Source organism: Macrobrachium nipponense, chromosome 24 (genome assembly GCF_015104395.2).
Source record: "Macrobrachium nipponense isolate FS-2020 chromosome 24, ASM1510439v2, whole genome shotgun sequence".
In the NCBI taxonomy this organism is placed as follows: Eukaryota; Metazoa; Arthropoda; class Malacostraca; order Decapoda; family Palaemonidae; genus Macrobrachium; species Macrobrachium nipponense.
In genome coordinates, this window is record NC_061091.1 from 50,106,601 (window position 1) to 50,121,138 (window position 14,538).

Consider the following 14,538-nt stretch of genomic DNA (forward strand, 5'->3'; position numbering starts at 1 on the left):
CCTTCGTTTACCAGTAAATTTAGCTAAGTTGCAGAACGTTGTGCTTCAGTTTTACACAAGTCATTTACACCATAACCCTAGTAAGGTTATTAATACATCAGTCAATTTGTTTGAGGAAAAATTCAATGAACCCCCAAGTCAAAAAGAGAAATTAAAAACGCAAAACTGCAGTCGTTTTGCATCACGAGATCCGACCAACATTTTCAGTGCAGTGATGGCCGAGTGGTTAAGGCGTCTGACTAGAAATCAGATGGGATCTTCCCGCGTAGGTTCGAATCCTACTCACTGCGAAATGTGAGACAGTTTTTAGAAAAACACTGAAAGGGGGAACTGAGACCAGCCACAACTTGTACTGACTATGTTCTAGAGATGTATCAGATATCCATCTGCAGATTATCCACATTTTTTATAAATCCGCATCTGCATTGGCAATTTCTTAACATCCACATCCACATCCTCATTAGCATTGCGAGGAGCATCCACGTCCGCATCTGTAGTTTGAGAATGCGGATATGAGGGTATCACCCCCTACTCAGTGTTCAATAGTTGATACTCATACGTACATTGTAGCTGAGAGTAGGTTATTTATTTTATTTTATTTTATTTTATTTTATTTTTTTTTTTTTTTTTTTTTGCTGAATTTCGCTTTTTCGTTTTAGTATACAGAATACACGATACAAAATTACAAATTTCATACAGTATAGATTTATAAGTAGCTCTGTTATTTTTAAAGCATATTTACGAAACTTCGTCATTTACAGCAGTTGTGGTCATTCAAACTGGGTATTGCAATTTTTAGGAAACATACTTTCTCTCTCTCTCTCTCTCTCTCTCTCTCTCTCTCTCTCTCTCTCTCTCTCTCTCTCTCATAGGAAGAATGGCTAGGAGTTTTGTTACCCTTATCATGCAATGAGGATGAAATAACCTTGTGCTAAGACAACTAAAACGTAAACGTTCGTGTATCACTGTTACTGTTTGTACATTCTTATGATCTCTATCCAGTATTTTATTTCTATTTTCATATCAATATCCTATCGTTTCAATGAATTGGTTACTTGGTACATCGACACCGTAGTGCATTTGCCCGACGGGCAAAACAGTAGCCATGTCAAAAATGGAGGATCAGAAATGGAAAATGCTGAAGAACTATGCTTAGCAGTAATTGTCATCACTTAAAGCACCTCAAAGCTGAAATAATATCCAAAATAGAAAAAACGTGATAAGATAATACATATGTTTCTATATGAATTACTTTTCCTATAAAACGTCTGAAATTGAAAAGATATATAATTATGCAATGCAGTTCTAATATTTAAATTATTTCTAATAAGCGATTCAACCACTTCACCCGACGGTGACCAGACTTTGGTCTATCTCACACTGAATTGTCCGAAGTGTACCCACAGTGCTTCACTCCCCAGACTAGAACTTTTGTTGAACACACGCACTCACAATCACCTCTCTCTCTCTCTCTCTCTCCTCTCTCTCTCTCTCTCTCTCTCTCTCTCTATGCCTAGGTCTTTCTAGATACTACTCCTACTCCCACTCCTACCTCTGATAGGGTTGCTGCTGCATCAGTGCTAGAAATTACTGTGATAAAAACAATGACAACAATGAAGATCAAAATTACATTCCTAATAAAAATCTTAGTAAAAATGAATGGGTTTAAAGTATTATTTTACTAGACGATTCCGTATTTAATATACAGCAAGAAAATTTGCATTTCACTTGTTTCATTGTGTTAGTAATATATATATAAAATAATTATAAATTGTTTGAAACACTACATCTATCTACTGTATATATCAACCCTGTGAATCTATCCAAGCACTAGAAATGTGTGGAATGATTATCATTGCATATGTCATACAGGAGTGGACAAAATATCATAATAATCATATGTCAAACCAGGCTTCTCCTCCTCTCTTTACTGTACCCATTTCAACAGGGAAGAGCAAAGGACGGCCACTCTAAGTTCACCCTGGTGACCAGTGTGTGTCGATGGACTTTTTGAACTTGACTGTACTAAGGGACAATTCACATTCCACTGACTGTGGCTTATGATTATCCGTGTCCGTTGGTTATGCCATGACACAATACACATTTCACAGATCATGTTAGCTGGAATGCCATCAGATGCAGCGCTATGTTATGATATACAAAATGGCTACATCACAGACCCATCAGTTATTCACTGATACAACAAGTATCAAAATCATTCCCTTTTTGAAGATTCTTCCATTCATTCCACAGTAACTGGTTACAATAGTGTTTGGTTACAATAAACATTCCACTGGCAATTCACATTATTTGCAAAATGGTCAATGTTCCACTTTCTAAGATATCAAAATAAGGGTCAGTCGTGACAAGTCCCATGGTCCATTTGTTTAGGAGACGTGATAATCCAAATCTTACAGGCTATTAGCTGACTTGCCCACTAACCAAAAATGTGCCCACTCACTGTGCTATAAGGCTGCCAGCATTCCACTAGCACTTTGCTGGCAAAACCAGCATTCCACTAGCACTTTGCTGGCAAAACGCTTCCATTCGATTATGATACAAGTTATGAAACGGGAAAATCACTCCTTTAATATGCATGACTGTATGAGGTGTTATGCATTTTATCACCCCGCTCCAATTGGTAATCAAAACCTGCCAATTCAAGAATGGGTATGAGAAGTGGTCTTTGTTCCAGTTGCTATGTAGCAGTTCATTACACTTAGCTTGGTGAAAAGCTGCACGAGACACCTGTTAAATTGTAATCAGGTGATGAACCATAAGACTAAGCAAGTGTTACGGGAAGGTTGTACTGGGGGTGACAAGCCATGAGATGAGGCTTACGGATAATGCCAACAGACCAGACTGTATGACACAACTAATACATGAAAAATTATTTATTTCCTATGAAACGTTGATGTTTACCATCGAAATGAGGCCGACGACTTCAAAGAAAGGAAGCTTAACGAGGCATTATCTCTCTTCGTCTTACTAGTTCAATGATATTTTGAAAAACAAAATTATTTCCACATCTGGAAGGAACTTAACCAGATAGTTTTTCCAATCAGAGCAAAAGGGGAGCTTGCAGATATGGAGGAACTAAAAAAAACACAACATTTCTGAGATACCATAGCACAAACTCGTAAAATTCTTCCACTGCCACTGCCTGCATTAGGGATGCCAGACGAGTTAAGATGTTCAACTTAAAATTAGATCAGATCTTTCCACACAGGTTCAAAACCTACTTGCTGTGAAAATCAACCAAATTCTGTTTTAACTCCTTATCAAGAAAGGCCGAAATTACTAGTGCTAACAGATTTTTATGCTGACTACTCATAGCCTAGTGAAACAATATCTGCATAACAACAATCCACTGTTAACCTTGCAGTGAAGAACTAAAGAATCTGGAGACCCAAAACAGGTAGAAATGTCGATCTCTGAAGTTTTATTAGTGGAATACATGATGGTTACACTGTTAAACAGTAAGAAAACAGAACATCGCCTATTCTATTTGCAATTAGGTCTCTTAAATCATTTTTTCTGTTAAGGTTTTTAGTACAGTGCCATTTCCCGCTGGCAAAGGTACTAGTTTAATCCATTCATCCCATGTTTATCTCTTATATCTGGAAATATAAATTCTTCAAATTTTGCATTTAAAAATCAGAATATTATCTCCCTCTTTCTCTTTCTCTCTTACCCACTAGGTCTAATTTTTTCTCATTATGTATGTGGAAACTACTAATATTGTTTTCTGAACCCCATACACACACTGTATTAAGTTTATTTTTCATAAAGGAAATAGACGACTTTTTTTTCATTTCTAATTCTAAGGGGTATTCTGAAATCTTTAGGAATATGAACATTCAAAGGTCATTTACATTTTCTTGAATTTCACTCACGAATGGAAGGTCCACACGTCAGTGAGATACCAAATCAATAGCCAATTTAACACCTGCTCCCTCCCACCTTGTGCAGTGAGGCGAACAGTTAAGGTATAAGGCAGAAAATTAAATCAGATAGTCCCACTCTTGATATGAATTCTATTAACCGAGAAATGGGAAACTTGTGAATTATACAACTAAAGTAAAACTTATTCTAGGTGGTAGTGGGCTCCTGTCGCTTTTCTTTAGCAACATTTGCATCAGGGTGTGACGTCCCTGCCTATACGAGTTAGGGTAAAAGACTTTAACCTTGGCAGGAATCTCTTCTGGAGAAGACACTGAAATCAAACCAGCTGATGGAAGGGACCCTTCAGCCTTGGTAAGAAACCCTTCTAAGAGAAGGTTGCTCTGGATACAAATCTTGTTCTCCAACCTTGGGCTGTGTCATAACCATTTAACATTGGCCTTGGGTTTGAGGTCCCTTGCTTGAAGGTACAATCAGGCATTTTTTCTCTTTTTTTGTTCATTTTCCTGTTTTTTCGAAAAGCGTGAGGACAAGTTGATGAGAAGCAAAAGTTGTTAACCATTCAACATTGGCCTTCCATTGTCTTGGGTTAGAGTTCCCTTGCTTGAAGGCACAATCAGGCATTTTTCTCTCTTTTTTTTTTCATTTTCCTGTTTTTTCGAAAAGCGTGTAGGACAAGTTGATGAGAAACAAAAGTTGCTTGGTGCATTACAAGGGATGTGCCTTCTTCTTTACCTAATCTTTCCGAGAATTCTGAGCACTTTATAATTTCTAAATCCATCCCGACTGTCCTCCCCCAGTTGGTGTGACATACCTGGCGGGTTTCTCAATGACATATAATTAGGTTTATTTAACCTTTCAATGTAATTTTTGTAAATAATATAAATTCTGCTCTTTGATTGCGTTATTATTGTTTACTGTTCTGTTGATTTTTATTATGCTGCAGTTGTGAGTATTTATTAGTTTTGCTACTAATTCTATGTTAACTTTATTTCTTTCGGAAGACACCGAGCTGAAACCCTGGGCATGCTACTCTTTACGGTAAGAAAATAAATTGTTCAGTACTTTACTCAAATATTCGGAGCTTAAGGTCAAATTTTCGTAATCTTCACAGTTGTGCCCGTAATTATAATTTGATGCTTTCATCCGAGACACATGTAAGTAGCAACAGGTCAAAGATTGAGTTTTTATCCGAGGGTTGTTTGAAAGCCCTGATGTGATTTACCGTCGTAATATTCCAATGCGCAACACATTAAGTCCAGACGACCTATAAATCATAAAAAACTTCGTGTATTTGCCATGAAATTCTTCAAGATTTTCACAAAGTTCTAGTACAATGTATACATATCTAAGATTCTTTATATGACTGTCTCTTGGAGAGGATTAGTATGGCTCAGTCACTGGATTCAAAAGCTTCATTCATTATGGCTCAGTCACAGGATTCAAAAGCTTCATTCATTATGGCTCAGTCACTGGATTCAAACGCTTCATTCATTATGGCTCAGTCACAGGATTCAAAAGCTTCAGCCATTATGGCTCTGGCACTGGATTAAAAAGCTTCATTCATTATGACTCAGGGACTGGATTCAAACGCTTCATTCATTATGGCTCAGTCATAGGATTCAAAAGTTTCATTCATTATATGTGGAGACTGTAACGCAAAGCACAGCAATGCTAAGCACAGCAAGTGAATAATTCAAATTCCACATATCAACATGCATCCTACGATTTTATCTCTTTTAACAGATTACATCTCAAATTCACAGATGTTCCAGATATTGTTAAGTCCAAGGTCTGCGAGTATACAGGCTCTTCAATCACTGCGCCATTGAGATGGGCATATCTATCAATCAGTATATTCATAATTCCACTATTGGAAAATGGTCTGGCTGAAATCCAGAGCCAACTGGGATTGTTTTATTGAAGCATGGCTGGTACTTAATATATCAAATGCTATATCAGATTCAGATTCCATGAAGTACTTTAATAAAGTACTGATGGTTATTCTAGGTCATTGAATTCAGGACAAATGACCAGCCATGGTTTGATGATATAAGTAGAAGAGCTTGCCATGACAAACAGACCAAATTCAACACGTGGAGAGGAAATCATTCAAATGAAAATTACACCATTTTGTTGTGTCTCGCAATGCTGCAAACAGAATTTATCATATTGCTGAAAGAAATTACAACAATTCCTTGAAAGAGAAAACTTAAAGGAATTACTCAGCCTCATCTGTGGTGGACCAAATGGGCATCATCTATCTTAAGCCCCGTCCACACGGTCGAGCTTTGCCCGACGAACTTTGCTCGATGTGACGTCAGAAGCAGGAAAAGTCAGAACCTTACTCCCTTTTTCTCCGCTTCTGACGTCACATCGAGCAGAGTTCGTCAAGCAAAGCTTGACCAGTATGGACAGGCCTTTAGCGTCAGGCTCATGTTCAGTTCCTCACTACTAACAGATAACAGTAGATCAGTTACTGGACCTAAGGAAAAAACCTGAACTGCTTCATTGAGCTTTGGAAGCAAAGCAAGCAGCTGAGGATGTCCCTCTCCCTGATACTTGTCATCCTGAATACTTGCCATCTTACAAAATTTACATTTTGCTCCAGGGATGCTAAGCTGGAGTAGAGAAGATCCTGATGCTTTAAAATGATTTATAATGTGCTGTCTCCCAAGACTAGTAGATTCTATAGGTTTTTATGCTGATGGATTATCTTTGAAGACGAGCGCAAGCTTAGCAATCCAGTGCCTGTTCCAAACAATAGTATATCAGCAGACAGCTGTAACTGCAGGCCAATTTCTATTAGTCCCATACTCTGCAAAATTGCTGAATACTTTATTTTTCAGCCACTATATAAGTATGTGGAATTTAAACGATTGTTTAATGATAATCAACACGCATATAGGAAGCAATCAAGTACCGACGATGCTCTTTCAGATTTGACATGCCATTGCAAGAGAACCTTGATAAGGCTTTTGAGTGTAGGGTAATTTCAATAGATATTGGTTGCTTCTTTCGACTTAGTAAATCACCAATGCACTTTTTAATTTATAAACTTCAGAATCTTGGATTGAGCCGATATGTTGTAGGTTTGCTTCAAGATTTCCCTGCAGGAAGCAGCAACAAGTTGCTATTGATGGGATCTTTAGCGATCCAAGACCTATTGTATCTGGAGTTCCACAGGGTAGCGTTCTTGATTCATTGTTATTTTTAGTGTATACAAATGATATGGTTGTTGGCCTGGAAAAAATTGTTCTGTATGCCAATGATGCTACACTTGTGGGTGTAGTTAGGTCTCCACTTATGAAAAATGAAGCTGCTCTTAGTCTCAATCGTGACATGACTGGATTAGTGGTGTAGTCGGTGGGGTATGAGACTTAATTCCATTAAAACGAAAACACTGTTGATTAGCAGATCTTGTACAGATTTTCAACCCCATCCTCCCCTCTAGGTGGATAGGACTCTGCTGAATGAGTCTGAAGCTTTAACTATACTAGGTGTAACTGTTGACTCGCACCTTACTTTTATTTTTACAAAGTGTCACCAAATGTCGCACAAAAGTTTGGTATAGTTCGAAAGGCCTCATATATCTATAAAAGTGATAAAATCAATGCAGCCTGATTTAAGTCATTTGCGCTTCCTTTACTAGAATATTGTTCACTGCTATGGATGTCTGTTTCTGACTGAGATTCATCTCTTTTAGGTAGTTGTTCGTGGTGGTAGGTTTCTGTTTCCTAATGGTAGCAGTTATGACTTGAACCATCGACGGATGGTCTCTTGTTTGTCAGTTTTTCACAAGTTGTATTTTAACAGATCTTTCACATTGACAATTGATCCCTGATCCCCTTTTGCTGCCGAGGGCAACCAGTTCTGCTGAACAGCAGCACCAATATGCAGTAAAAGTGCCTCGATGTAGAACTTCTCAGTTCCAGAGGACCTTTATTCTTCACACCGTTGGACTGTGGAACAGTCTCCCTGAGGATGTCGTGCAATTGGAAGTTCAAAAGTTCAAGGTAAGATGCAAGGCTTTACTACCCTAAACTATTCCCCTTGCAATGCAATACATTTTTATCTATTAATATATAATTTTATTTTTTCAATATATCATTTTATTTTTTCTTGTTTAATAAGCGAGATCTCTTCTTTCTGTGTATCACTTTGCCTCCTCTTGCGTCTTCCTAATGAACACCATGTTCTTTAGAAGCTTGAATTTGAAGTCAGTGGCCCCTGGGGCCTTTTCCAAATCAACGGGGTTCATCTTATGAATAATAATAATAATAATAATAATAATAATAATAATAATAATAATAATAATAATAAGAAGAAGAGTGTGATCCTAGAAACGGCACACATAGTAAGAAAAGTGATGGACTCACTGTCCCCACTACTCTTCGTAGTAGCCATGATTCCCATGACAAAAGTACTACAGAAGATGGATGCCGGGTACCAACTCAAGAAAAGAGGCAACAAAATCAACCATCTGATGTTCATGGACGACATCAAGCTGTATGGTAAGAGCATCAAGGAAATAGATACCCTAATCCAGACTGTAAGGATTGTATCTGGGGACATCAGGATGGAGTTTGGAATAGAAAAATGCGCCTTAGTCAACATACAAAAAGGCAAAGTAACGAGAACTGAAGGGATAAAGCTACCAGATGGGAGCAACATCAAACACATAGATGAGACAGGATACAAATACCTGGGAATAATGGAAGGAGGAGATATAAAACACCAAGAGATGAAGGACACGATCAGGAAAGAATATATGCAGAGACTCAAGGCGATACTCAAGTCAAAACTCAACGCCGGAAATATGATAAAAGCCATAAAACACATGGGCAGTGCCAGTAATCAGATACAGCGCAGGAATAGTGGAATGGACGAAGGCAGAACTCCGCAGCATAGATCAGAAAACCAGGAAACAAATGACAATACACAAAGCACTACACCCAAGAGCAAATACGGACAGACTATACATAACACGAAAGGAAGGAGGGAGAGGACTACTAAGTATAGAGGACTGCGTCAACATCGAAAACAGAGCGCTGGGGCAATATCTGAAAACCAGTGAAGACGAGTGGCTAAAGAGTGCATGGGAAGAAGGACTAATAAAAGTAGACGAAGACCCAGAAATATACAGAGACAGGAGAAAGACAGAAAGAACAGAGGACTGGCACAACAAACCAATGCACGGACAATACATGAGACAGACTAAAGAACTAGCCAGCGATGACAATTGGCAATGGCTACAGAGGGGAGAGCTAAAGAAGGAAACTGAAGGAATGATAACAGCGGCACAAGATCAGGCCCTAAGAACCAGATATGTTCAAAGTACGATAGACGGAAATAACATCTCTCCCATATGTAGGAAGTGCAATACGAAAAATGAAACCATAAACCACATAGCAAGTGAATGCCCGGCACTTGCACAGAACCAGTACAAAAAGAGGCATGATTCAGTGGCAAAAGCCCTCCACTGGAGCCTGTGCAAGAAACATCAGCTACCTTGCAGTAATAAGTGGTACGAGCACCAACCTGAAGGAGTGATAGAAAACGATCAGGCAAAGATCCTCTGGGACTATGGTATCAGAACGGATAGGGTGATACGTGCAAACAGACCAGACGTGACGTTGATTGACAAAGTCAAGAAGAAAGTATCACTCATTGATGTCGCAATACCATGGGACACCAGAGTTGAAGAGAAAGAGAGGAAAAAATGGATAAGTATCAAGATCTGAAAATAGAAATAAGAAGGATATGGGATATGCCAGTGGAAATCGTACCCATAATCATAGGAGCACTAGGCACGATCCCAAGATCCCTGAAAAGGAATCTAGAAAAACTAGAAGCTGAAGTAGCTCCAGGACTGATGCAGAAGAGTGTGATCCTAGAAACGGCACACATAGTAAGAAAAGTGATGGACTCCTAAGGAGGCAGGATGCAACCCGGAACCCCACACTATAAATACCACCCAGTCGAATTGGAGGACTGTGATAGAGCAAAAAAAAAAAAAAAAAAAAAAAAAAAAAAAAAAAAAAAAAAAAAATAATAATAATAATAATAATAATAACATACAAAAAGGCAAAGTAACGAGAACTGAAGGGATAAAGCTACCAGATGGGAGCAACATCAAACATAGATGAGACAGGACACAAATACCTGGGAATAATGGAAGGAGGGGATATAAAACACCAAGAGATGAAGGACACGATCTGGAATGAATATATGCAGAGACTCAAGGCGATACTCAAGTCAAAACTCAATGCCGGAAATATGATAAAAGCCATAAACACATGGGCAGTGCCAGTAATCAGATACAGCGCAGGAGTAGTGGAATGGACGAAGGCAGAACTCCGCAACATAGATCAGAAAACCAGGAAACATATGACAATACACAAAGCACTACACCCAAGAGCAAATACGTACAGACTATACATAACACGAAAGGAAGGAGGGAGAGGACTACTAAGTATAGAGGACTGCGTCAACATCGAAAACAGAACACTGGGGCAATATCTGAAAACCAGTGAAGACGAGTGGCTAAAGAGTGCATGGGAAGAAGGACTAATAAAAGTAGACGAAGACCCAGAAATATGCAGAGACAGGAGAATGACAGACAGAACAGATGACTGGCACAACAAACCAATGCACGGACAATACATGAGACAGACTAAAGAACTAGCCAGCGATGACACATGGCAATGGCTACAGAGGGGAGAGCTAAAGAAGGAAACTGAAGGAATGATAACAGCGGCACAAGATCAGGCCCTAAGAACCAGATATATTCAAAGAACGATAGACGGAAATAACATCTCTCCCATATGTAGGAAGTGCAATACGAAAAATGAAACCATAAACCACATAGCAAGCGAATGCCCGGCACTTGCACAGAACCAGTACAAAAAGAGGCATGATTCAGTGGCAAAAGCCCTCCACTGGAGTCTGTGCAAGAAACATCAGCTACCTTGCAGTAATAAGTGGTACGAACACCAACCAGAGGGAGTGATAGAAAACGATCAGGCAAAGATCCTCTGGGACTATGGTATCAGAACGGATAGGGTGATACGTGCAAATAGACCAGACGTGACGTTGATTGACAAAGTCAAGAAGAAAGTATCACTCATTGATGTCGCAATGCCATGGGAACACCAGAGTTGAAGAGAAAGAGAGGGAAAAAATGTATAAGTATCAAGATCTGAAAATAGAAATAAGAAGAATATGGGATATGCCAGTGGAAATCGTACCCACAATCATAGGAGCACTAGGCACGATCCCAAGATCCCTGAAAAGGAATCTAGAAAAACTAGACGCTGAAGTAGCTCCAGGACTCATGCAGAAGAGTGTGATCCTAGAAACGGCGCACATAGTAAGAAAAGTGATGGATTCCTAAGGAGGCAGGATGCAACCCGGAACCCCACACTATGAATACCACCCAGTCGAATTGGAGGACTGTGATAGAGCAAAAAAAAAAAATAAAATAATAATAATAATAATAATAATAAAATAATAATAATAATAATAATAATAATAATAATAATATTTCGGAAGGAGACCCTCTCGTAGACATGTTTTGTTAAAAATGACAGCTGCTCAGCACTATTAATCTTGTAAAGAGTCTTCTCTATCTTTCTGATGACGGCTTTCTCGTTGTTGCTTAGACTGGCGAGCAACGCACCAAAGGGCATGGTAAAATTCGGTTGAGTCATTTGATTTATTATTACTTATACAATTCTCTCTCTCTCTCTCTCTCTCTCTCTCTCTCTCTCTCTCTCTCTCTCTCTCTCTCTAACGCGACGGAAACGTCGCGTTAGAGAGAGAGAGAGAGAGAGAGAGAGAGGGAGAATTGTATATGTAATAATAAATCAAATGACTCAACCGAATTTTACCATGCCCTTTGGTGCGTTGCTCGCCAGTCTAAGCAACAACGAGAAAGCCGTCATCAGAAAGATAGAGAAGACTCTTTACAAGATTAATAGTGCTGAAGCAGCTGTCATTTTTAACAAAAAAAAAAAAAAAAAAATAATAATAATAATAATAATAATAATAATAATAATAATAATAATAATATAACAATAATACTAATAATAATAATAAACTGGCAGGACCAATGTCGAAGTGCAAATGGCGTAGAGTATTACCAGGTTGTCCGCTCTGGACCACAACCACACTGGCTCCTTATCCTTGAGCTGACCTTATGAGGAGCTAAATGATAAGTAATGCTTTCGACGTACCTCTTCTATAAGGCTCTCTGGCAATGATGCCGTGCACTTGATTCATGAAGTTAACATTGAACCGTGAGGTCAACCATTATTGAAAACACGATTCATAAAACCTTCGCACTTACATGACAGTCGTTATGAACCGATCTGTTGATCCATATATGGACTGGTGATAAAAGGTCATGACAGAATCATCGCAATTTTCAGCAAATTAATTAATTTCAAAAAGTCTCATTTTTAAAACTTGAGACACAAAAGTTTTATCTTTGCGCAATAATGAATCCTGCAATAAATAAACTGAGCTGAGGTTTCATTGCTTTATAGACATTGCCAAAAACAGGGAACAGGTAAGGTCAGTCAGGTTGCAAGCTCCCTGGAAGGATATACAATGCCACTGACTAATTTTCCATCATGATAAAAACGGATAACAGTATTGTATAAGGTTTGTAAATATAATATTATTGTAAATATAATATTGATATTAATAAACTAGTGTTGTTGCAATTCAATAATACAGATTTTTTCCATGTCCGAACGGTTCAGTACTCTAATATTTATGACATCGTAACTTGTATTTACGTAAAATTGAGAAGTCATAATAAAATCTTCTGGCAAGTCATAAACCAGTCTTGAAATAGCAGGAAGGGGATGCAGTGCTTCCCGGAAATGGCAAAAGGTGTCAAGTTGTGCACAACTGCAACCAGAAGTCGGGAACTATTCGAGGAATTTCAGTACAGGAGATGGCGGGGAATGCTGATGGGTCAAAGGTCAAGAGGAATGCAAGGGGTCAAAGCCGAGCTACGTCATAAGGTAAGGCATTACGTTTATTTATTAAAGCTGTGATTCTTAGACTATTGCACCTGGCATCCTCTCTCAAAAAGGAGAGGCCCTGCTGTAGGTTTTTATTATACTAATAAATCTGACTGCTTAATTGAGTCCTGAGTTTGTGGACGAATGGCAGGGGTTTTCCTACTGCATTTTAGTTAAATGCAAATAAATCATTGTAATTACATATTAAATGCAAATAAATCATTGTAATTACACTTCAATAACCAAATATACCGATAGTTATTAGAAACCAGTACTTATTAATTTCATAATGAATAATAAAAATTTCCTCAACCTCAAGAAAGTTATTGGTTGTATTAGCACAAGTTCGGGCACATTCTGCTTACATATTTGATCACTTTAACACATTAGTTTTAGTGTTGTATTAAAAGTTATGGGAAAATTGCAGAGTTTAAGTTCAATAAAAGTGGACTTGAACACACCGCCACCGGTACTGCCTAAAGCAGTATAAATATCACAGACGAGAAATTATGTTACTTTTCCATCTCCTCACTTCCCCATTTGAGGAACGAGAGAGAGAGAGAGAGAGAGAGAGAGAGAGAGAGAGAGAGAGAGAGAGAGAGAGAGAGAGAGACGCTTGCTGCTGCTAGTTGAGGAGGAAATAGAACCAGTACCGCTTCTGCCAAAGAGGCACTGTGGGGCGGGGAGGAGGGGAGGTGTGGTGGGTACGCGATCGGCAGCTGCCAACATCAGTCCTAGGAAAATATAAGGTTACCAGCCAGGGTTCTAAAGATTACCGCTTGTCAGCAAGTCACTCCAAGAGGTGTAAGATAATCAAATCAACCGTTAACATGTCTTTGCCGAGTGACTGTAGTATTATCGCAAGTTGTCAGCAACATTTTCTACGAGCATGAACGATCACCAGCTGTCAACACGTCACTCTTAGGGTCTAAAGAGACATGGCACCGGCAGTCAACGTGGCACTACAAAATACGAAAAGATGGCACCAGGTGTCAATTGGAACGCCAGTAGGGGGATGGGGGCCGGGCACTAAGATGTTGAAAGGGAAATATAAATTTGAAGTGACTTGCGATCATTACTCTTGCTATGGTGATATTTATGGGCTGCCTATCTTTTTCAGATATATATTTTTTAAGTTTCTGTAAGTTTTACATCTACGCTTGAAAGAGTAGTGACCACTACTGGCCACACTAACAGGTAATGTGGCACCTGTCACCATTTGTGTGCAGTGATGGCCGAGTGGTTAAGGCGTCTGACTAGAAATCAGATGGGATCTTCCCGCGTAGGTTCGAATCCTACTCACTGCGATGAGGAAACCGTTTTATGGATACTAATACAGAAGAAAATAATTTTATGGACACTATACAAAAGGAAAACCATTTTAAGGACGCTATAAGGAAGGAAAATCATTTTATTGACACTGTACAGAACTTTTATGGATACTATACAGAAGGAAAACCATTTTATGGATACTGTACAGAGGTTTTACTGATACGACACAATAGGAAAACCATCTTATGCATACTATATAGAAGGAAAACCATTTTATGGACTCTTTACAGAAGGAAACCCATTTTATGGACACTATACAGAAATTTTA

General features: G+C 38.7%; 1 protein-coding gene and 2 non-coding genes across 3 annotated transcripts in view; 2 read left to right on the forward strand and 1 right to left on the reverse strand.

Annotated features, from left to right (window-relative positions):
* Positions 1-14,538, reverse strand: part of LOC135205614 (uncharacterized) — a 141,333-nt gene that overhangs the window by 121,159 nt on the left and 5,636 nt on the right. The gene's annotated exons all lie outside the window — the stretch shown is intronic.
* Positions 209-290, forward strand: Trnas-aga (transfer RNA serine (anticodon AGA)). Its single transcript has one exon. It is a non-coding gene; the product is annotated as a tRNA-Ser (tRNA).
* On the forward strand, positions 14,164-14,245 carry Trnas-aga (transfer RNA serine (anticodon AGA)). The gene has a single exon. It is a non-coding gene; the product is annotated as a tRNA-Ser (tRNA).